This window comes from Gymnogyps californianus, unplaced genomic scaffold, assembly GCF_018139145.2.
Source record: "Gymnogyps californianus isolate 813 unplaced genomic scaffold, ASM1813914v2 HiC_scaffold_31, whole genome shotgun sequence".
Classification (NCBI taxonomy): Eukaryota; Metazoa; Chordata; class Aves; order Accipitriformes; family Cathartidae; genus Gymnogyps; species Gymnogyps californianus.
In genome coordinates this window covers 1292020-1313492 of record NW_026114191.1, presented here as the reverse complement: position 1 = coordinate 1313492, position 21473 = coordinate 1292020, and the positions used below count along the sequence as shown (strand labels likewise).

The following is a 21473-nucleotide window of genomic DNA, read 5'->3' as shown; positions in this document are numbered from 1 at the left end:
CTCCTTTGCTTTCCTCCCCCTCCTCCTCATTACCTTCCTCCTCTTCTTCCTCCTCCTCATCTTCTTTCTCCTTTTACACCTCCTTTTCCTCCTCCTGCTCTTCCTTTGCCTTCTGCTTCTCCTCAGCCTCTTTTTCTCCTCTCCCTTCTCCTCACTTTCTTCCAACTCCTCCTCCTGCTGCTCCTTTGGCTCCTCCTCCTCTTTGTTATGTTCCTTCTCTTCCTCCTTCTCTGCCACCTGCTCTTTTTTTCCTCCTCTTCTCCCACCTCTTCCTCCTCTTCATCCTCCTCAGGATCCTCTGCCTCTTCCTCTCACCTACTTCTCCTGTTTATCTTTCCTTCTCTTGGTCCTCCTCCTTCTCTTCTTCTATCTCCTCCTCCTGGACTTCTTCTTCCTCCTTTGCCTCCTCCTCCTCCTCCTCCTTTTCCTTCTCCTTTTACTCCTTTGTCCTCCTCTTCCTTCTTCTCCTTTTCCTCTTCCTGTTCTTCCTCCTATTTTGCCTTTTTTTCTTTTCCTCCTCCTCCTTTTCCTTCTTCCTCCTTCTGCTTCTCTTGTTCCCCCTCCTCCTCCTTTTCTTCTTCCTTTTTCATCTCCTCTTCCTCCTCATGCTCTGCATTTTCCTCCTCTTCTTTTCCCTCTTCCTTCTGATCTTGCTTCTGTTCTTCCTCTTACTACTATTCTTTGTGCTCTTCCTCTCTCCTTCTCGTCGTCATGCTGTTCTCTCCTGCTGCCTCATCCCCATCCTCCTCTTACTCATCGTCTTCATCATCATCGTCATCGTCATCATACTCTTCCTCCTCCTCCTCCAACACCTCTTTCTCTGCCCCCTCCTCTGCCTTCTCCTCCTCTACTCCTTCTCTCCCTCATGCTCTGGTGTCCTGCTTCTTCCTTCTCCTCCTCCTCTTGCTCCTCCTCCTTCTCTTCCTCCTCTTCTTTTGCCTCAGCATGCTCTTGTCTCCTGCTGCCTCCTCCACCTTCTTCTCCTCCTGCTCCTTATCCTCCTGGTCTTGCTGGTGTCTGCTGCTGCCTCCTCCTCTTCCACCTCTTCCTCCTGATCATTATTCTCTTCTCTCCTGCTTCTTCTTCCTCCTCCTCCTCCTCCTTCTCCTTGTCATGCTGTTGTCTCTTGCTGCCTGCTTCTCCTCCTCCTCTTCCTCTCCTCTTCCTCGTATTGCTGTTTTCTCCTGCTGCCACCTCATCTTCCTTCTTGACATACTCTTCTCTCCTTCCTCCTTCTCCTCCTCCTTCTCTGCCTCATGCTCTTGTCTCCTGCTTCCTCCTCCTCCTCCTTCTCTTCCTCCTCTTCCTCCTTGTCCTGCTGCTCTCTCCTACTGCCTGTTCCTCCTCCTGCTCCTCCTCTTCCTCCTCCTCTGCCTCCTTTTGCTTCTCCTCCTCCTCCTCCTCCTCCTCCTCCTCCTCCGCTGTTCTCTCCTCCTGCCTCCTCCTCTTTCTCCTGATCATGATCATCATCCTTTTGTCTCCTGCTGCCTCCTCCTCCTCCTCCTCTTTCTTCTTCCTCCTCCTCCTCCTCTTCCTCCTCCTCCTCCTTCTTCCTCCTCCTCATGGATTCTCTCCTGCTGCCTCTTCTCCTCCTCCCTCCTCCTCCTCCTCCTCCTCCTCTTTTCCTCTCTTCCTCCTCCTCTCTTCCTCCTCTCCTCCTCCTCTCTCCTCTCTTGTCATGCTGTTGTTTCCTGATGCCTACTCCTCCTCCTTCTTTTCTTCCTTCTTCTACTCCTCCTCCTCTTCCTCAACCTGCTGTTGTCTCCTGCCTCCTCCTCAGCCTTCTGTTGTCTCCTGGCTGCCTCCTCCTTCTTCTCAACCTGTTTATCCTTTTTCGTCCTCCTCCTCCTTGTTATGCTGTTGTCTCCTGCTGCCTCCTCCTCTGCATTCTCCTCCTCCTCTATATCATTCTCCTCTCGTTCTCCTCGTCTCCTTCTCTTCCTCCTCCTCTCTCCTCCATGTCCTTGTAATGCTATTTTGTCCTGCTGACTCCTCCTACTCATCGTGCTTTTTTCTCCTGCCTCACCATCCTTTTCCTCCTCCTCCTGTTGTCTCCTGCTTCCTCATCTCCTCCACCTCATTGTATTGTCTCCTGCTGCCTCCTCCTCTGCGTCCTCCTCCTCTACTCCTTCTCCTCCTCCTCCTCCTCCTCTTCTTCCTCCTCCTTCTACTCCTCTTCTTCTTCATCCTTCGCCTTCTTTTCCTCATCGTCATGCTTTTCTCTCCTGCCTCCTCCTTTTCCTCCTCCTCCTCCTCCTCATGCTGTTGTCTCTTTCTGACTCCTCCTCCTCCTCTTCATAGTGTTGGCTCCTGCTGCGTCCTCCTTATCATCATCATGCTTTGTCTCCTGCTGCCTCCTCCTCCTCCTCCTTGTCGTCATCCTGCTGTTATCTCTTGCTGCCTCCTTCTCCCCCTCCTCCTAGTCTCTCTTCTTTCCTCATGTTTCTCTCCTCCTCCTCCTCCTCCTTATGCCTCCTCTTCCTTCTTTCCGTCCTGTTTCCTCATGTTGCCTCCTATTGCCTCTTCTGCCTTTTGCCTTCTGTGGCCAGGACCCCCTGCTCTCAACCCCTGCCAATGGCGTTAGCATCACTAACGCTATTTCATCAGGCAGGCAGGCATTCTCGCTGAGCCAGCGCGTCACCTACTTGTTCCCTTTCCCTCCCTAGCAGGCCCTGAAGGTCCTCTCAACCAACGAGACAAACCAAACACATTTCTTCTTGCTCTCCCTACTGGCCTCAAGGTTCCTGGGCGTCAGGCCAATTACTCCCTCCCTTACCAGCCTTCAGGTCCCAGGCACCCAACCAACCAGCTACTCTTGATGATCTCGTCACGGAACAGGGAAGCGTAACAGCACACAGAGCACTGTCTCTACAATCAAGCAGTTCCAAGTTGTGAGTGGGGAACCTGGACCCAAACTGCTGTGGAACAGGGAGATCCGTGACCGTCCGCTGGCCAGGGATGCCTCCACCATCGTCTGCTTCCTCCGAGGACTGACTGACTCGTATTCTTTTCTATGATTTCTGAGTCTAGATGAGGATTGTCTATTGCGACAGCAAACCATGGCTTAAGATTGGACCGGATCTGCCAAGGGTCCAAGTGATTAGAAATCAGAAATTAAGCTAAGTTAGGATGCAGGCGATTAGAAATTATAAGTTGTATTATAAAGTCTGTATTACGCTACTTATCAATGGACTCATTGCTTCTGCTTGTAAAAATCCCGTGCTGTTCTAATCAGAAATTCTGTGTTATACTCATCATAGTATCCTGTTAAGAAAAGAAAGCTGAATTAGAACTACAATTTAGTGTCGGTCTCATTCTACCAAGGATCCCGACAAGAACCTGTCTGTCCCCTTAGTGTCGCGTGACACTCTTGCACACAGTTCTCCACCACGTGCCGTGGGAAGGAGGTGGCTCGCGATAGCCGCTTGTAGTTCAGCGGCTCGATCTTGACATCGTCTGCGAGGAGGAGGAACATCGTCACTGCCACAGCAGGCCAAATTGCCATGCCAGATTCATAACAACATTCTAGAGAAAAGGTTGTTTCTAGAAAGAGCTCTTGGGGAGTGGTTTGTTTTGGGAGAGCTCCAGCTGTCCCCTGACCTTTGGGGCAGTTAGCTACTTCTCCCAGCCCTTTCCAAGGAGCAGGCAGCATGCCACCCCCTAGACGTGGAGGGGAAAACGGAGGGTGGCCGCTGCCTTCTCTCCAGGGATAATCACTGTGAGGAACGCAAGCTCCCGCAGCCAGAACTCCTCAATGTCCAGCTGGAAGACGGCTCTTTGAACCACAAGCACCTCCCATTGGCCATGGAATAGCTCTTGGACCGTAGCGAAGGTCCCAAGTCCTGCAACCAGGACACCCTGCCCAGGGCAAAGACAAAAAGACCTCCTTGGCACGGACCCAGCATCATCCCCTGTCTTTCTGCTTGGTCTCTCCACTCTGACCCCAGGGAAGAGTGAAGCCCTAGGGTGTGCCAAATGCTTTCTCAGATTGGATCTGGAATTGGTTTCTCTCCCGCTTGGCCAAGGAGCTGCTCTGGGTACATGGGGTGGTCTCGGTGTGCTGCCGCGATGCTCAGGGAGGGGTCGCTCCTCGGGGCCCAGGCTCTCAGGAGGATTGAACCCCTGTAAGGTGAGGGGCACCAGGACGTCAGCCCACCTTGTCCAGCTTCCCCTGTCCCAGGCTGTAATCAGACACAGCTCCCCAGACAGCCACCAGCTCTGGAAAGCAAGGGAAAGAGGTCTCAGGCTCCAGGCTGACCACCTCACAGACTCTCGGCAAGCTCCTTGCCCACGGGATGACAGATGCTGGTGTACACAAAGAGCCCAGAAAAACACTGCCATGGCTGTGGAGCTGGGCTCTGCCCCCATTTCCGACTGCCAGCTCCCAGAGAAAACTGCCTCTGAATGGTCCCCCCTTTTGAGGGGAACGAGCTGTGCCCACAGGAGACTCGGTGCTCAAGGCAGCCCCAGCACCAGGACCCACCAGTCCTGGCAGCCACATTGTCCCCTGAGCCCCGTGGGACCCTCAGGCAGGGCTCTTGTGGCAGCCCCCAGCCCTCTCCAGCCACCCCCACAGCCCAGCAATTGCAGCTTTAACAGCTGACAGCCCCGTGCGACCCCTCGGGAAGGACCTCCCGAAACCCTCACCCTTGGTGGAGAGCTGCAGGAGTGTGGGGAACGAGCAGCTCAGCTCCGAGCTGATGGTCATGGTGCAGCAGCCCTCCGTCGCGCTTGCTGCTTGCCCTCAGCTCAGGAAAAGGAGGCTCTTGCCGGCTCCTCACCCAAAACTCCTCTCTGATGTGCTCCTTCTCCTGCCTGTCAGCAAGGGTCCCCAGCACAGCCCCGCTGCCTCCCGACCCTGCTCCTGCCTGTGGAGCAGCTCCAAAGGGCAGTGGTGGGGAGCCCCTGAGCAGTGCCCAGCAGCACCCAGGCCTCGCCGGGAAGTGCCGGCACTGCTGTGGTACCGGGGAGACCTCCCTGTGATGCAGTGCATCCCTCTGTGACATCAGCCCACCTCATCTGGAGGTTCATTATGACACCAGGAGGGAGATGGCCCAGCTGGGGAGAGAGGCGAGAGGTTTCCCCTCTTGTCCTGAGAAACACTCACCCCCTTTCTCCCCAGGCCTTTCCCAAAAATCCCCTCTGCCCCCTGCACCAACATGGTCTCTGCTGCTGGCAGCCCGTCCGGGCAGGCGGGGTTTGGGGATTGGCTGCGGTCGGGCTCTTTTCAAGAGATGGGATCGAAAGCTGTGGGATAAAACAGCCCCTCCCATGGTACCGAACACTCTCTGCTTTGTGTTGCTCTTGTCTTTTGGATTTGTCACCCAACCAGGCCTGATCAAACACGGAGGTTTCAGCTGTTGCTGAACAGTGCTCGCACAGCGTCAAGGGCTCCTCTGTTCCTCACTCTGACCCACCAGCGAGTAGGCTGGGGGCGGGCAAGGAGCTGGGATGCGACACAGCTGGCACAGCTGACCCCGCCTGACCAAAGGGACATTCCAGACCATAGGACGTCGTGCTCAGCAAGACAAGCTGGGGGAAGAAGGAGCAAGGCGGGGGGTCACCGTGGAGAGGACAGACCCCGCAATGCCCCTCCAGCCTGCTGCTGGCCTCGCAGCAGCTCCACCTGAAGGGACCTCACCAACACCCACCCAGCCACCAGCCTGCTGCTGGCCTCTCAGGGTCTCAGGAAGAAGGGACCTCCCAAGGCACTTCCAAGCCATTTGCATGCTGCTGGCCTAGCACCTGCAGGGACAGAGGTGACCTCCCAAGGAACAGCCAAGCCATGTGCCTGCTCCTACCCTATCAGCATCTCTGGCAGAAGTGACCTCACCAGCCCCGCCCCAGCCGTCACCTCCCTGCTGGCCCCTTGCCGTCCCCCCAGCCTGCCTCTCCTCTGCCCCCCAGCTCTCATCTCTCTGTGCTGTCGCTGGCAGGCACTGAGCACCTCATTGCCACCTGCTGCTCCTGACCAATCAGCTTCCTCCCACACCAGCGACCTCACCACACCCCACCACACCCCAGCCATGTCACCTTCCACCCCACCGCCCCCTCGCCTGCCTCTGTCCTGCCCCAGCCTCTAGCAAATGCAGCAGCCAGAGCACACGCCTGTATCTGATTGAAAAATGGAAAAGTCAAAAGAAAAAAGCTTGGGGAATCGGAAGTTCTAATTAAAATGACACCTCCCGTCCTAATCCACAAAGACCCTGCCCGTCTTGGCTTTGTTCAGATGGGGAGGAAGAAAAAGAAAAAAGAAAAAGAAGCCAAGTCTATTCTGCAGAACAGCTTCTATTCCCAGGTTTTGTAACCTGCAGAAAGATGCAGATGCAGGGACCATCGCAACTAAAGCATCTCCATCAGCAATGGCACCTGAAATTGTATTTCCATCTGCAAAGGCACCTGCAATGGCATCTGCGTCTGCAACGGTGCCTGCACTGGAGAGCTGCAGCCAAGAGGACAGTTGCACACAGAGCATTCCAGATGCAGTACCTTTGCAGATGCCGTTGCAGATTCCAATACCATTGCAGGCACCATTTCAGCTGCACATACCACTGCTGATAACCCTGCAGATGCCTCAGCAAAGCAAATCACACTGCCGGGGCAGGTACGACTGCAGTTGAAGAAGCCATTGCAGAGGCCACTGCAGATACGGATCCCATTGCAGATATCAATAACATCGCACGTACCTATACAGAGACCAATGCCTTTACAGATGCCATCACCCATACCATTACAGTGCAGAGGCACTGATACCATTACAGACAGTCATGTAAAACAAAGCTAAACTAGGAGGAAATAACACAAAGAAATAAAAAAAGCTGCAAATTGCATTAAAACTTTGTCTTTGCTGTAGATCTTTCCTCATTTCTTCTCTGCTCTCATTTTTATTGACATTTTCTAAACATTTCTATCAGAATCAGGCCTGCAGCCTAAAAAAAGACATTTCTATGTCTCGCAGAGATCTCAATGCACTAAAACCCTCCCTCCCACGAGCATCCATGCCACTCCTCACTCTTTGCCCAGAGACAGTCACCCACGAAGGTGGCAGGCTCTCTCAGCTGATGCTGGGAAGCAGAGCGACCAACTTCAGTGAAACACCCTGGGTTTGGGTGGCCAGATTTGCACTCCTCTCAACACATCTCTGTTAGAGTGTCTACTGAAAGGGGTCTCTAGACCATCTACGAACACTCCCTTTTCATTCCCTCCAGGGAGATGAAGAGTGACTCCTTTTGAGGTGAAGAAAGGCAGGAGACTGGTCTCCCCCAACATCACACACCTCAGTGCAGGTGAGACATTTGTCTATGTCAAACCAAGTTGTCTCGAGTTCCCTTTCTAGTCAATGGAGAGAAAGAAGTTGTCTCAAGGGAGGTGTCTGGAGATCCTTTTCCTGGTGACCAGCAAATGCTCCAGAAGGGCTCCCAGAGGTCCTGGGTCCCATTTCCGAGCAGCAGATGGGTACTTCAGCTGCCCCAGGGCACCTGAGACAGCAAGAGCTGACAGAGGTGGGCCAAGGAATTAATGAAATGAATTTGCTCCATCCCCCTGCCACGGACTCAGAGGTGGCTGACCAGCCTGCAGTTCCCTGCATGCTCCTTCTTGCCCAAATTGAAAATGGGGGCAATGGTGGTCTTTTTCCCATCTCCAGAGAACTCCTTGTTTGCCCTGGCATTTCCAAGATGATCAAGAGCAGCCTTGCAATGACACCAGCCAGCTCCCCCACCACCCTTGGGCACATGCCCTCTGCTCCCATGGACCTGGGTGTGCCCAACTGGCTTCAGTGCCCCCCGACACACAGCTGCTGCTGCCATGGCTGCAGCCTTGCCAGCACAGATGTTGATAGGAGGCTCGAGGAGCAGGGAGGCCTGGGGGCACACCTTCCCAGCAGAAAACAATGGGAAACCAAGGAGTTCCCCAGCCTTTCCAGCTCTTGTCACTCCATGCCCTGCCCCATTGAGCCATGAGACTGTCTTCTCCTCAGCTGACTCCTTGTGCTGCCAGTGAACTTACAGAAGGCCTTCTGGGTGCTAGCCCTCTTCCTTGCTAGTTGGAGCCCCAGCTGAGCTTTGGCTTTCCTGCCTCCATCCCTCTACCCCAAGGCCACCTTTCCATCTGCCTCCTGCACAACCTGTTCCCTCTTCCAACCTTGTGCAATGCCTTCTGGTGTTTGAACTCTTCAGCCACAAGATCCCCGTTCATCCCCACCAGCCTCCAGCCGGGCCCTGCTCGACTCCCACAACATCACACTGATGTGTTTCTGATGGGTTTTGATGTTGTTGTCCCTGAAGAGGCAAGAGGGCTCCGTGGATCTTGGATCTGCAGGATCCTGCCAAGCAGATGCTGAACCAGCTGAAAGTTGCTCTCCTGTAGTCCAAGGCTGTGAGTCTGCTGTTGGTCTTTTTTCTCTGCCGTGGTCACTGCAGCCATGGCTGCCCTCAGCATTGGCATCCTCCTCCAGTTGGGCATTGTTTGTGAGTCAGAGTGCAGCCCTAGTCAGTCATGGACTGCCTGTGTGAAAAAAGGGAGGGCTGAGGCAGGTGGAAGGGACGTGTGTGGGTGCTGGCTCTGAGGACTCCTCTGTTACAGCCACCCAACCTGCTGTGGCAGGCAGGAGGGCAGGCCACCCTCATGGACACCCTGCTCAGCCCTGTCTCCTCTGGAGCAGACCTGACACCAAGCAGCATGTCACCTCAGAACCACCCCTGGGCCTTCAACTTGGAGGGGGTTCACCTGGAAAGGAGAGGCCAGGAGGGAGCTAAGAGGCAGGCTGTGTGGGGGCTGATCGGGTGCCTGGAGGCCAAGACAAGGAAGGAAGCAAGGGATTTAAAAGTGCTGCGAGGATCAATGACAGTGAAGGAGGGTCAAGACCCCCTGTCAGCTCTAAGAGGAGCCTCGAGGAGCAAGAGTGGAAAGACACCCAAAGAGTGGTTGGCTAAAGCAAGGGCAGACAAATCCCAGTGAAGAGTCCATGGGACATGGGAATGCAGCACAAGGAGAAACTCCTTGCTGTCCACAACCACCAGGCATGGATTGAAGAGTCACAGGTGGCATTCAGCTGCCCTGATGCCCAAACCAACAAGGAGGAGCTTCAGGGTGCAGAGCATGGCCTTTGAGGTGGTTAAAGCTGGATGCAATGAGCTTCAGGGGGAATGTAGAGCTGTCTGAGGCAGTGCCTCCCAGGCTCGCCTTACAGTCAAGCGAGTGGAGGAGATGTTCACCTGACTTGCCTTAGCTGCTCACATCCAACACAGGAGGATTCTTGCCCCATAACCATCTGATCTCTCCTATGCTGCTCAGATATGGGACCAGAGATCATAGGATGACATGGTTATTCAGGTTGGAGTAGACCTTTGGAGGTCTGCACTCCAACCTTCCACTCAATGCAGCCTATAGAGTCAGATCTGGTTTCTCATTCTTGAAAGCCTCCAAGGATGGAGGAGTGCCCAGCCTCTCAGGGTGAGCAGTCCTTGTTCAAATTCTTGGCTGGCCTCATGGTGGAAAAAGGGAGGCCCCCCTTGCTGTGAGGTGTCCCTCAGCCTTCCCTTCTCCACGCTGAACAAACCCAGCTTCATCAGCCCTTCCTCACACAGAAAGTGACCCAGCCCCCTGACCATCTGCAGGGCCCTTCCCAAAATCTGCTCCACCTTGCCAACCCCTTTCCAGTACTGGGGTTCCCCAAACTGCACACACTCTTCTGGATGTGCTCTAACAAGTGCTCCATTGAGCGGCAGAGTCCCTTCCCTCCACCTCCTGCCCGTGCTCCCGCTCATACAGCCCAGGGCCCTGCTGTCCTCCCTTGCTGCCAGGGCACACGGCTGCCTCCTCTCCAGCTCCCTGCCCACCAAGGCCTTTGCCACAGGGCTGCTCCCAGCCGGGCAGCCCCAGCCTGGGCCATTGCCAGGGGGAGTCCCCTGCGCGGGCAGAAACTGGCATCTGTCCTTGTGGGATCTACTGAGTTTCCTGCCAATCCGTGCTCTCCTCCTCCTTGAGCCCGCTCTCTGAGCACAGAGGCCAGCGAGACCTTTTTCGTAAAGACTCAGACAGAGAAGGCATTGAGCGCCTCAGCCTCCTCTGGGTCTGCTGTTTGAACCCTCCCCTCATCACTCGGCAGCATGTTCCTTCTTCAGCCTTTTACTGCACACACAGTGACGGAATTCCTTTGGCTCTTGATGTTGCCTGCAGCCCCCATCAGCTCCAGCTGAGCTTTGGCTTTCCTAAACACATACGCGCATGCTCAGGTCAGAGTTCTAAATTCCTCCTTCCTAGCCCGGCCTTGCTTCCACCTCCTGATTGTGGTGGTGGAGCTCCCATCTGTGACTTGTCCCTGAGCCAGTGCAGCCCCATTGCCCAACACATGCCCTCACGGCCCTCCTCATCACACACTGCAAGGGAAAGGGTGTGTTTGGGGTGGGGAAACATCCCCCACCACAAGTCCCCATGGCAGCCCTCAGTGTCCATCCCCACCAGCCCTCCTTCTTTTGCAGCCCACCAGTGCCCAGCCCCAGCCAAGCCCCAGCCGTGTCTGACACAGGGGCTCGCAGACAGCCCTGCTCTGGGGTGCGCCAAGGCCTGGGCAAGAAGAGAGGCTGGGGCAGGGCTGGCTCTTCCTTTGACACAGGTAGCGAGACCAGCAGGAGGAAGGAGATGGCCCCAGAGCAAAAACACTGATAAATTGAGGTGAGTGGCCAGTGCTGGAAATGGCCAATGGGAGAGGCTGGGGGGTGACAAATGCCCTGGGGCACCTTCCCGGTCTCTCCATACCACCAAGGGCACCGACTGAGCTCCTTTCTCCTGCACCTGTGTGTCTCAGCTCCCTTCCAGGAGACCTGGCTCTGTACCTCACACCCACTGCAGCATGTCCTCACCCTGCATGACCAAACATCTGAGCTAACATTGGTGTTGTCCTCTCCCAGGCACTTTCCAGCTCAGCCCAGACCCTCCCCAGCTCTTCCCATCTCCCCTCTCTGCTCCTCAGCCCAGCCCCGCAGAGCAGCCCAGCCTGGAGTAGCCCCACAGCAGTACCTGCTGCAGGGTGCTGCAGAGCTCTGGGCACTCCCCCCACAGCCCCAGCCCCTCTGAAGGGCACAGCAGCTCCTGGGGGGCAGGGAGGCCTCTCAGCCTCCCCATCAGCCCCACGGCTGGGGCTCACCGTGGCATGAGGAAATGGAGGTCAGTGAAACTGCAGGACTCGTGGTCCTGGGTCAAGGAGATCCCCTCACAGACTGACTGACCCCTCCATCTCAGCCCCTCTGCGCAGGCCAGCACAAGAGTCCTGGCCAGGGGACAGAGCAGCCTGCCCTGAGTGAGTGCCTGCAGAAAGAGTTTCTCTTTCTCATGGATTCCTCCCTGCAGGCACAGATATGCTCCTTGCTCTTCTCCAGAGTCATCCCTGCTCTCCAGAGAGCCTTTCCCCTCATAAACGTGTCTGTGCTGGCCTGGCCGGCCGTTCCTGCTTCCCTCCCCATGCTCCCTGCAGGGCCCCAGGCTGGCGGCGCACTCTGCAGAGCGAGGGGGCTGTGGTGCCCTTTGGCCACGGGGTGAGCCTGCACTGGCCATGCTGGTCAGGGTACTGAGCAGAGCCAGCTGGATGGGGATCACTGCTGCTGAGCCCCTTTTCCAGCTTCCCTTGATGGCTCAATAGCCAAAGATGGGGCTGGGCAGGAGCAAGGGGAGTCTGCAATGGCACAAAAGGCAAGGGAGGCCTGCACTAGATGCAGGCCATGGGCTTGGACCACTCTCCACTCTCACGTCCCTTTGCCTTCTGGCTCCTCACAGCCTTTTGATGCCTGTAAATGTGGAATTTTCCACTTACTAGACTTGTTGTGGCTGGACCAAATTGTATTTTTACTGTTTTGGGGAAGTCAGGAAGGCTCTAAGGTAAGAGTCTCCTAAAGAATGTCACTAGGACAGTTCGACCTTAGAGAAAACAGTTGCATGAAACCATAACGATAAAGAAATTTTAAAACAAGCGCCTCAACCAAAACAGACTACCCTTGAAGGACATGATAGACATGATCTCAGAACTGAGTATGCACAAAACCAGAGGTCAACCAGTGGACACAGTGAGGAAGAGTATATCCTTCATCAAGTGACCCCTGACGACCACCTGGAGACATAAACAGACATGCGCAAGAGACTTTGCATATGATAATGAGTTCCTGCACATCTGATGAATATGTATAATGAGTTCCTGGAAATCTGATGAATATGTATGTATAAGCTTCTTTATAAACTATGCAATTAACCTGACCGGACACCCACAATAGGAGGAGATATCCCCTGTGTGTCCAGCGCTGCAATAAAGAATACCTACTTAATAGTCCCTAGACTATTGAGTCTTTGATTTCAGCCTTTCACGCAACACTTTCCTGGCATTGCAGGGCCCTTGTTAGCCCATGGTCTCCTCAGGTTCACCTTTGCCTCTGGGACACTCCTCCTTGGACTGTCACTTATTGTATGAGGCACCACTCACTGCCCCCCCAGGCTTCCACGCTGTGCCTGGAGATCCCCTGAGCTCTCCTGGCTGCTCCCGATTCCTCTCCAGGATGGCATCTGCCATCAGCCCCGCTGCAGGTGGGACAGCACCAGGGACATAAATCAAAGACCAGTTGCTGTCTGCTTGGACACATGCCACCAAGAAGGGAAGTCTTGGTCCAGCCCTCAGTCCCTGAACAGATCCCCCTGCGACTCTGAGATTGTCTCCCTGAAGCTATCGAGAACATCAGAAGAACAAAAGTCCTTTTGAGGGAGTAGCTCCTTGAGTGTATTCCAGCTTTGGAAGAGGCATCTGGCCTTCTGGCCGTGCCCTGAGGAGCCCTTTTGGTGACGGTGGTGCTAGCAGGGAGGCCAGCTCTGACACAGTGGTTCACGTGGCCTGCTCCTGCCCATAGCCACAGGGATGCTACTGTAGAGATGACAGGACTGTCTCAAGTTGAGGGAGACCTTTGGGCTTACATAAACCTAAGGTCACAGCAGGACAGTGTGAGGAGAGCCAGCACTGAAAAGACCACATCCTGATGCGGTCCATGGCCATGGCTCCAGAGAAGCAGCAGCCCTGACTCAAAGGCAGGAGAGAGGGAGTGCCCAACAAGGCAGCAAGGGGTGGCTCTGAGGGCCACAGACTTTTGGTGACTTAACTCCTTCTGCATGCTGGGGCTGGTCGCCCACATCCAGAGAAGATCTGAAGGGATGGGAGCTCAAACCAAGGATTTTCTGCTGGCTTCTTTATTTATGCAAGGAGACTGCTTCCTTAGGTACATTAGGATACTTCCTCAGAAAAAAACTTGTTGAACGTCAAGAATTGGGAGGCATACTACTATTTATTTGCAATTAATATTATCACAGGAATAAAACCCAAATATAAAATAAAGACCAAAAGATAGTCCTGACTTCGCTTGAGATACCTTGGCAGTCACGTAAAGATGATGGATTCCTTAATGACAAAGAAATAGTCTGTGTTCAAGGAGTTTCTTCAGAGCATCCTTGAGCTCCTTGTTCCTCATGCTGTAGATGAGGGGGTTCACTGCTGGAGGCACCACCGAATACAGAACAGTCACCACCAGATCCAGCCATGGGGAGGAGATGGAGGGGGGCTTCAGGTAGGCAAAGATGGCAGTGCTCAGAAACAGGGAGACCACGGCCAGGTGAGGGACGCACGTGGAAAAGGCTTTGTGCTGTCCCTGCTCAGAGGGGATCCTCAGCACGGCCCTGAAGATCTGCACATAGGACACCACAATGAAAACAAAACACCCAAAGAATAAACAGACACTAACCACAAGAAGGCAAATTTCCTTGAGGTAGGCATTTGAGCAGGAGAGCTTGAGGATGTGGGGGATTTCACAGAAGAACTGGTGCAGGCATTGCCTTGGCAGAGAGGTAGGGAAAATGTATTGGCAACATGCAGCACAGAATTGAGACACCCACTGCCCCAGGCAGCTGCTGCCATGTGGACACAAGCTCTGCTGCCCAGGAGGGTCCCGTAGTGCAGGGGTTTGCAGATGGCAACATAGCGGTCATAGGCCATGACAGTGAGAAGAAAATACTCTGCTGACAATAAAAAAGAAAAAAAAAAAAGCTGGGCAGCACATCCTGCGTAGGAAATGGCCGTGGTGTCCCAGAGGCAATTGGCCATGGCTTTGGGGAGAGTGGTGGAGATGGAGCCCAGGTCGAGGAGGGAGAGGTTGAGAGGAAGAAGTACATGGGGGTGTGGAGGCGGTGGTCACAGGCTATGGTGCTGATGATGAGGCCGTTGCCCAGGAGGGCAGCCAGGTAGATGCCCAGCAAGAGCCAGAAGTGCAAGAGCTGCAGCTCCCGTGTGTCTGCGAATGCCAGGAGGAGGAACTCTGTGATGGAGCTGTTGGACATTTTCTTTTCATGGGCTTGGGACACTGTGCAAGGAGGAGAAGACAGTGACAAGTTAGAAATGATTTATCTGAAGAAAAGCCCATGCCATTTCTCACAGAAATCCCCCACCCTGAGCTGAATGAGAAATGAGCTGGCTCATTCCCCAACCCTAGCAACTGAATGACATGCTGCCTCACACTTTCAAATACAGCTTGGGCACCGAGTTGCCAGGAGCAACCCTCTGGGGTAGGACCCTCAGAGTCGGAGTCGGAAGAGAAGCTAACCCGCACCCTCACACTAACACCAGGAGCAAGAGTACAACTGACAGGTGGGGAAAGAAGGAAAAATACCTCTGTGGTCTGAAAAAATGAAGCAAGGAGAGGAAGGAAGACGGGCATGCAGAGAAGCCTTCTCCTTACCCAACTGTGCTGTCCACCTCCCAGACAGCGACAATGTAGGGCACTCGTTTCTAGCCTGTGTGTTGTAGATGGCTTGTAGGACACAGGCATTTCTCCTAGAGTGGAGGTGCAGCTGCCAAGGAGTTGAGTCATGCCCTGGACCTGTGGCCTTGGGGATAAGGCTGTGCTGGGTGGGAGAGGAGATCAGGGACTTGCTCTGGGGAAGCACTGCAGGGGATGGCAGGGAATTGTGTGAATCCCCCTCCCACAGTCTTTCTGGCAGCAGCTGCCTGTCCCTGCCTGCCCATGTCTCTGCTGCCTGGAGCTGTCCCTGCCGGGAGCTGTTTCTCAGTCCCCAGGTCTCCTCCCTCTCAGTGCTCACAGACCCCATCCCGCCCACTCTGTGCTCAGCTCGGCCCTGCAGACCCCTCCTGGCAGCAGGGCACTGCCCAGGGACATCTCTGTGTGTGCAGAGGCAAAAGAGCAGCTCAGGTAAGTGCTAATGAGAACAGGGGTCTCCATGCCTTCTCCAGAACACAGAAAGAAATTCCCATCCCCCACTGATGGCATCCCCCAACAGCAGAAAAGTCAATGCACAAACTGCTTCCCGTTCAGGAAAATGCTGCCTTGATGGCCTTCTTCAGAAGGACTCTCTGCCAGTGTTGTGGGGGTGATCTGGAGCTGTGAGCAGCCCTGACCCATGCAGCACCTTCTTGGCGTCTTGGTGGGAGTCACCCCTTCCACCCACAGCTTCTCCCCACAGCACTGTGGGGAGCTCCCCGGGCAGGCTGAGTGCTGACCCTGGCAGGCGGCAGAGTCCCTGCCCCAGCACACAGCCCCCTGGGGTGCAGGGACCCTGCTCGGAAGGACAGCCCTGGGCACCCCTGCCTGCACACCCACCTTCACAATCTGCAGCTCTCCCGAGAGAAGCAAGCTGTCATGCCCTCTCCCTCTGATGGTGCAGCAGGGAAGCCCTGCTCTGGAACTCCTCCTTCTTCCTCCACACCAGCCATGGCCTCTGCCAGCTTTAGCAGATCCCTCCACGAACTGCAGCTGCATTGCCCTGCACCCAGTCACTTCCTGTGTCAAGGGCTGTGAAGATTTCTCCTCCACTGAGCTCTCAGCATCCTCCTACTCCACACTGCCTTTAACCTCTCACTGCCTCACTGCTCTCCCCTCGGTGCCTGCAGGCAGTGCCCTCAGCCCTGCTGTGCTTTGCAGAGGAGCTGCTCCTGGGCAGAGCTGTCTCTCGGCAGCGCTGCCCGCTTGCCATGAGCTCCCTCCATCCCAGGAGCCCAGCCCAGCTCAGCAGCACAGGACCAGACCAAGGCATTTTAATGACCCCTCTGGTGGGTTTGGTGCTGACTCCATGAACCTCAGACAGTGAGAGGAAGTTGAAGAAACCTCTCCAGAAGTCAAAGTTAGATGCAAACTCCAAAGTTTCAAGGAGCGTTTAATGGGTCCCACTGAGGGACATTACTGACAAAGCCTCCCCACAGTTTGATTAGAGCAGAAAACTGGAGGCACAGACGACAGGTAGGTAAAGGCAATGTAAAGGTGGAAGAGATTCTGAGGAAACCTGGATGTGTTCCGTTATGCCAAAGGGCCAAGGCGTGACCCCAGGTATACAGAGGTATAAAGCTGGCCAGGTTCCCGTGCTGGCCCTAGAATTTCTTCTCAGAGAGGTGCTAGCAAAGCAGAAGCAGTAGCACTAGCTGGAGCAGAAACCAGAGGAAAAGCAGAAAAAAGAGCAGTAGGATGGGCAGGTGGAGCTGAATGGAGAACATTCCGGATTTTCCCATTCGGCTGAAGGTTTTATTCCATTTCCGACCCAGAGGGGAAACTTCTCTCTGATATTTGTAAATTCCAGAATGGAAAGAGCTCTTCTTTTTCCTGTTCATTCAGAGATCTTTACTTTTTCTCTGCTCTGGAGGGAATTTTTTATGATTTTTTTTTTTTTTTTAATACCTGATATCCCAATAGTCCAGTAATTATCCCAGATACCCCAATAGTTCATCTGTGATGGGAACCAATCCTCCAGTTGCTGGGATAAATAGCTCAGCCTAATGTCATCAACAGAACCAGGCCGTGGCCACGTTTGGGACGCATCATCAAAGGCGGTCACTTCTGGCCAAATTTCCTGACACAGGGCTCGGGCTTTTGATGACCCGGCCATCCCATCAATGGATTTCCAGGGCTGCAGCAACTCACCTACCGGTGACCTCGTCACCATACTTTGTCTGCCTCTCATTATATAAAAACATCACCTCCTTACTGCCAAGCAAGATCCACGCTTCACTGTCCCTGTGCCCAAGTATCTTGAGGGGAACTCACTCACAAGCCTGCAGTGGAGACCATCAGGGTCTGGGTGGTAGTGAGAGGTTGGATCAGGTGAGTCGGCTGTGTCCCACCTGGGTCGCCAGACTGTTAGGGAAATTCACAAGAGGCCTGTGCCAACCGAGAACTGAAGCTCGGACAGAAAGCGTAGAATTACAAGCGTAAATATTTAGTCAAGGGCCTGAGGTGTTCCAGACCAATTGGAGCACCCTGAATGTGGTTACTACAGAGGGTTCTTACACTCTTCAAGCATTCAGGTACAAGAGGATTTGACTAATCACTAATTAACACTCACACTACCCATTGCTAATCATAGTAAAACTTCACAAAGCAACTGTTTCTGCAGCACCATCATCCATCAGCAGTCTTGTTGCTTGTCTATTGATCCAGAACATCCCTGGAGTTGGTCTTGCTATAATTATCACTCTGTGATGCCAGCCAACATTGGGAGGGTTTGAAAGATGTGTTCGAGGGGCTGGGCTGCTGGCATTATCTTGGTTTTCCAGGGGTAGCTTTTATCTTCATGGAAAGCTCAAAGACACGGAGAAGCCAAGGCTTTGTTTCAAGGGCTATGCTATCCTTCTGGTCCTTGTGATGATCTGGTGTCCTTTAGTTTGCTTCCTCAAGCATGACTAACCAGTGTACCATGTGAACAACATATATATGAAGAAAGTTAATACACTTTCAAACTGTAAAGAGTGGTTTGCATACTAGTTAGGGAGGGAAACGTTCATAACACTATATAGACACAGATACAGTATGGTTCCTCCCAGGAGCTGCTCTTAGAACCTCCGTCTATCCAGGAGCTGGCCCTGGGATCCCCTCATCCCCCAGTTCATCCCTGCACAGACAAGCACACACACACACACACACACAGAGATGGCTCTCTCCAGCACAGAATCACAGAAGCCTTGAGGCTGGAAGGCAGCCAGCTTCCCCCTTCTCTGGGCTTCCTCCTCACGCTTGATTTTTTGTCAGGACCTCCTTTCTCATCCATGCCAGCCTCCTGCCACCTTTGCTTGACTTCCTGCAAGTTGGGGACAACCCTTCTGGAGCTTGAAGAGGAGATCCTTGACCATCGTCATCTCTCTGCACCCCTCTTCTCCTCCGTGTCGTATCCCATGGGATTCTGTCAAGCAGATGCCTTAGCAGGCCAAAGCCTGCTCCTGCAGTCCTGCTCTTGGCCTTGTTCCCTTCTTCAGGAGCCTCAACTCTCCCTACTCATCCCCAACTCTTACATCCCTGACCAGCTCTTTCTTGTCTGTAAGTATGGTGTCCCACAGGGCACCTCCCCTCACTGGCTCCTCACTCACCCTTGTCAGGAAGACATTGTCAATGAACTCCAAAAACCTCCTGGATGGCATTCACCTCGCTGTGTTGCCCGTTCAGCAAATATTGGCATAGTTTAGGTCTGCCATGAGGACCAGGGCCTGCAAACAGGAGGCTTCTTGCAGTTGTCTGAAGAAGGCCTCATCTACTTCCTCTTCCTCCTTGGGAGGTCCGTAGCAGACATCCACCCACCACAGTGTTGACCATGACCCTTCAGCTCTCAGCTGACTCGTTGTCCATCCCCAGGCACAGCTCCATGTGTTCCTGCCGCACTCTCGGCCATAAAAGGCAAGTTCCCCTCGGGGTCCAGACCTATGGCCTTCTCAGTGCCAGAGCCCCAGGACCCCACAGGTTTCTCCACGAGAAGGTATTTGTAGTGCCCTGCAACTCCTCATGCTGTTCTCTTGTGAGAGACACCCCAATCAAGATGAAAGAGCTGCACCCAAACAGGAAAAGCTGAGCCAATGGAGCTTCAGTCCAGGGGGCCCTGGAGAAACTCTGGCACTGGGCAAATGCAAATCACTTGAAGTTTTACAAGGAGAAGTGGCCAGTCCTGCATCAGCGGAGGGCAGGGGGGCGAATAACCCCATACCTCAGAACAGGCTGGCACCTGACCGGCAGAGCAGTGACTCTGAGGAGAAGGGCCTGGGCACTACAAGGGATGCCCTACGAGCCAGTAGAGTATGGACACTATGAGGAAGGTCAGCTGCATAGGAGGCTGCATGAGGAGGAACATGGGCCAGCCAAACAACCGGAGTTCTCATCCCCCTCAACTCAGCACTGGTGTGTCCCAGTGTGTGGCTCCCCATTTTGGAGAAGTAGGGAGCAAGTGGAGAGTGTTGAGTGGAGGTCTGCCAAGGTGGGGTTTGGGACCTAGTGCACCTGACCTGTGTGGGGTGGCTGAGGGAGCTGGAGATCTTTGGCTCAGCGGTGTGGAGGCTCGAGGCAGTACAGGAGTAGGCTGAGAGTGAGTGAAGGGTGATTTCAGAGATGATGGAGCTTTTCTTTGTAGTAACATACAGCATGAGAAGAAGTAACGCCACAAAGTGCAGCTGAGGAGGCCCAGACTGGACACAAAGAAATGTCACTCAAAGGGCAGTGCTGTGGTGGAACAAGTCACCCAGAGGGAGGCTGGATCAGCCCAAGGCTTTGTGTGTCAAGGAACAGCCAGGGAGGACAGAGAGGTATCAGTAAAGGAAGGAAGATGGTCAGGTGAGAGCAAGGCGTGGTAGCATGGTGGATGTCTACAGCCTGCAGAGGAAGAGGTGCAAGTGTGGGACACTGTAGGACAGCCTGTGGTGGAGATGATAGAGGGGTGAAGAAAGTCTGCAAAGCCCCCAACAGAGATGAGCTCTTTCTCCCCTTGGCTATGGCTGTTGTCTCTGCCACCGATGCCTATGAGGAAGCAGCTTATCCTTACAACACGAGGGTCTCATTGCCTCCCCTTCCCCACCCGACAGCCTGGAGGTGTTGGACTGTAGTACTGCACTTGACATTGCGTGTCCTCATGTCACACTGCCCCAGGAAGAGCCCTGAGCAATGTGGGAGGGACAGGATCTCCCTTCCCAGGGGCTGGGGTCATGTCTTGGCCCTTTGGCTTAATGGAACACATCCAGGTTTCCTCAGAATCTCTTCCACCTTTACATTGCCTTTGCCTACCTGTCATCTGTGCACCCAGGTTTGTGCTCTAACCACACCCCAGGGAGGCTTTGTCAGTAATGGTCCCCACTGGGACCCATTAACGCTCCTTGAAACTTTGGAGTTTGCATCTAACTTTGACTTCTGGAGAGGTTTCTTCAACTTCCTCTCACTGTCTGAGGTTCATGGAGTCGGCACCAAACCCACCAGAGGGGTCATTGAAAAGCCACCTTGAGCTGGTCCTGTGCTGCTGAGCTGTGCTGGGCTCCTGGGATGGAGGGAGCTGTCATGGCGAGCGGGCAGCGCTGCCAAGAGACAGCTCTGCCCAGGAGCAGCTCCTCTGCAAAGGGCAGCAGGGCTGAGGGCACTGCCTGCAGGCACCGAGAGGAGACATGCAAGAAAGAGAGAGGTTTAAAGGCAGTGTGGGATGGGAGGATGCTGAGAGCTCAACAGAGGAGAAATCTTCACAGCCCTTGACACAGGAAGTGACTGGGTGCAGGGCAATGCAGCTGCAGTTCGTGGAGGGATCTCCTAAAGCTGGCATAGCCCACAGCCTATGGAATCTTTCAGGAAGGCTCTCACAGCTTCTCTGGTGTGGAGGAGGAGGACATGCTCCAAATCACGGCTTCCCTGCCGCACCGTAAGAGGGAGAGGGCATGATGGCTGCATTCTCCCAGGGATGGCCGAAGGGGTGTGAAGGTGGATGTGCAGCCAGGGGTGCCCAGGGCTGTCCTTCCGAGCAGGGTCCCTGCACCCCAGGGGGCTGTGTGCTGGGGCAGGCACTCTGCCGCCTGCCAGGGTCAGCACTCAGCCTGCCCGGGGAGCTCCCCACAGCGCTGTGGGGAGAAGCTGTGGGTGGAAGGAGCGACCCCTGTCAGGGCAGGGTCCTTCTGCTGTTGAAAGGGTGTAGCATGGGTCGGGGCTGCTCACAGCTCCAGATCACCCCACAACATTGGCAGAGGCAGCATTTTAAGAGGAAGGTCAAGGGAGGGGCTACCTTGAAGATGAAGACCCTTCCAGGGTCTGTGATCTCAGCTTCCTTCTAAGGGAAAGGGGAAAGGAGATGTCAGGTTTGGATAAGTCACTGAGACTCCTGAACTGTTGCAGTGAGGGATCAGCATGTCTGCCAGAAGCCTCCTCAAGTGCCTTCCCCACTCCTCTGCCTCCAGGCAGCACCAGCATCCCCTTTGCTTGCAGCATCAGTGCTGATCTGCCCTAGTGCTTAGGACCTGCTAAGAGGGCGATGGCCGTGGGCAGTGCCCTGCTGCCAGGAGGGGTGTGCAGGGCCAAGCTGAGCACAGAGCGGGTGGGATGGGCTCTGTGAGCACTGAGAGGGAGGAGACCTGGGGACAGAGAAACAGCTCCTGGCAGGGACAGCTCCAGGCAGCAGAGAGCCAGGCCACCCCTCTGCATCACTCTCTGCTCAGCTGC

The 21473-nt window shown here is 54.4% G+C and overlaps 1 pseudogene; it reads right to left on the bottom strand.

Moving 5' to 3' along the window:
• Positions 1 to 13430: 13430 nt before the first annotated feature.
• The window catches only part of LOC127028288 (olfactory receptor 14A16-like), a 16572-nt pseudogene continuing 8529 nt past the window's right edge, over positions 13431 to 21473 (bottom strand).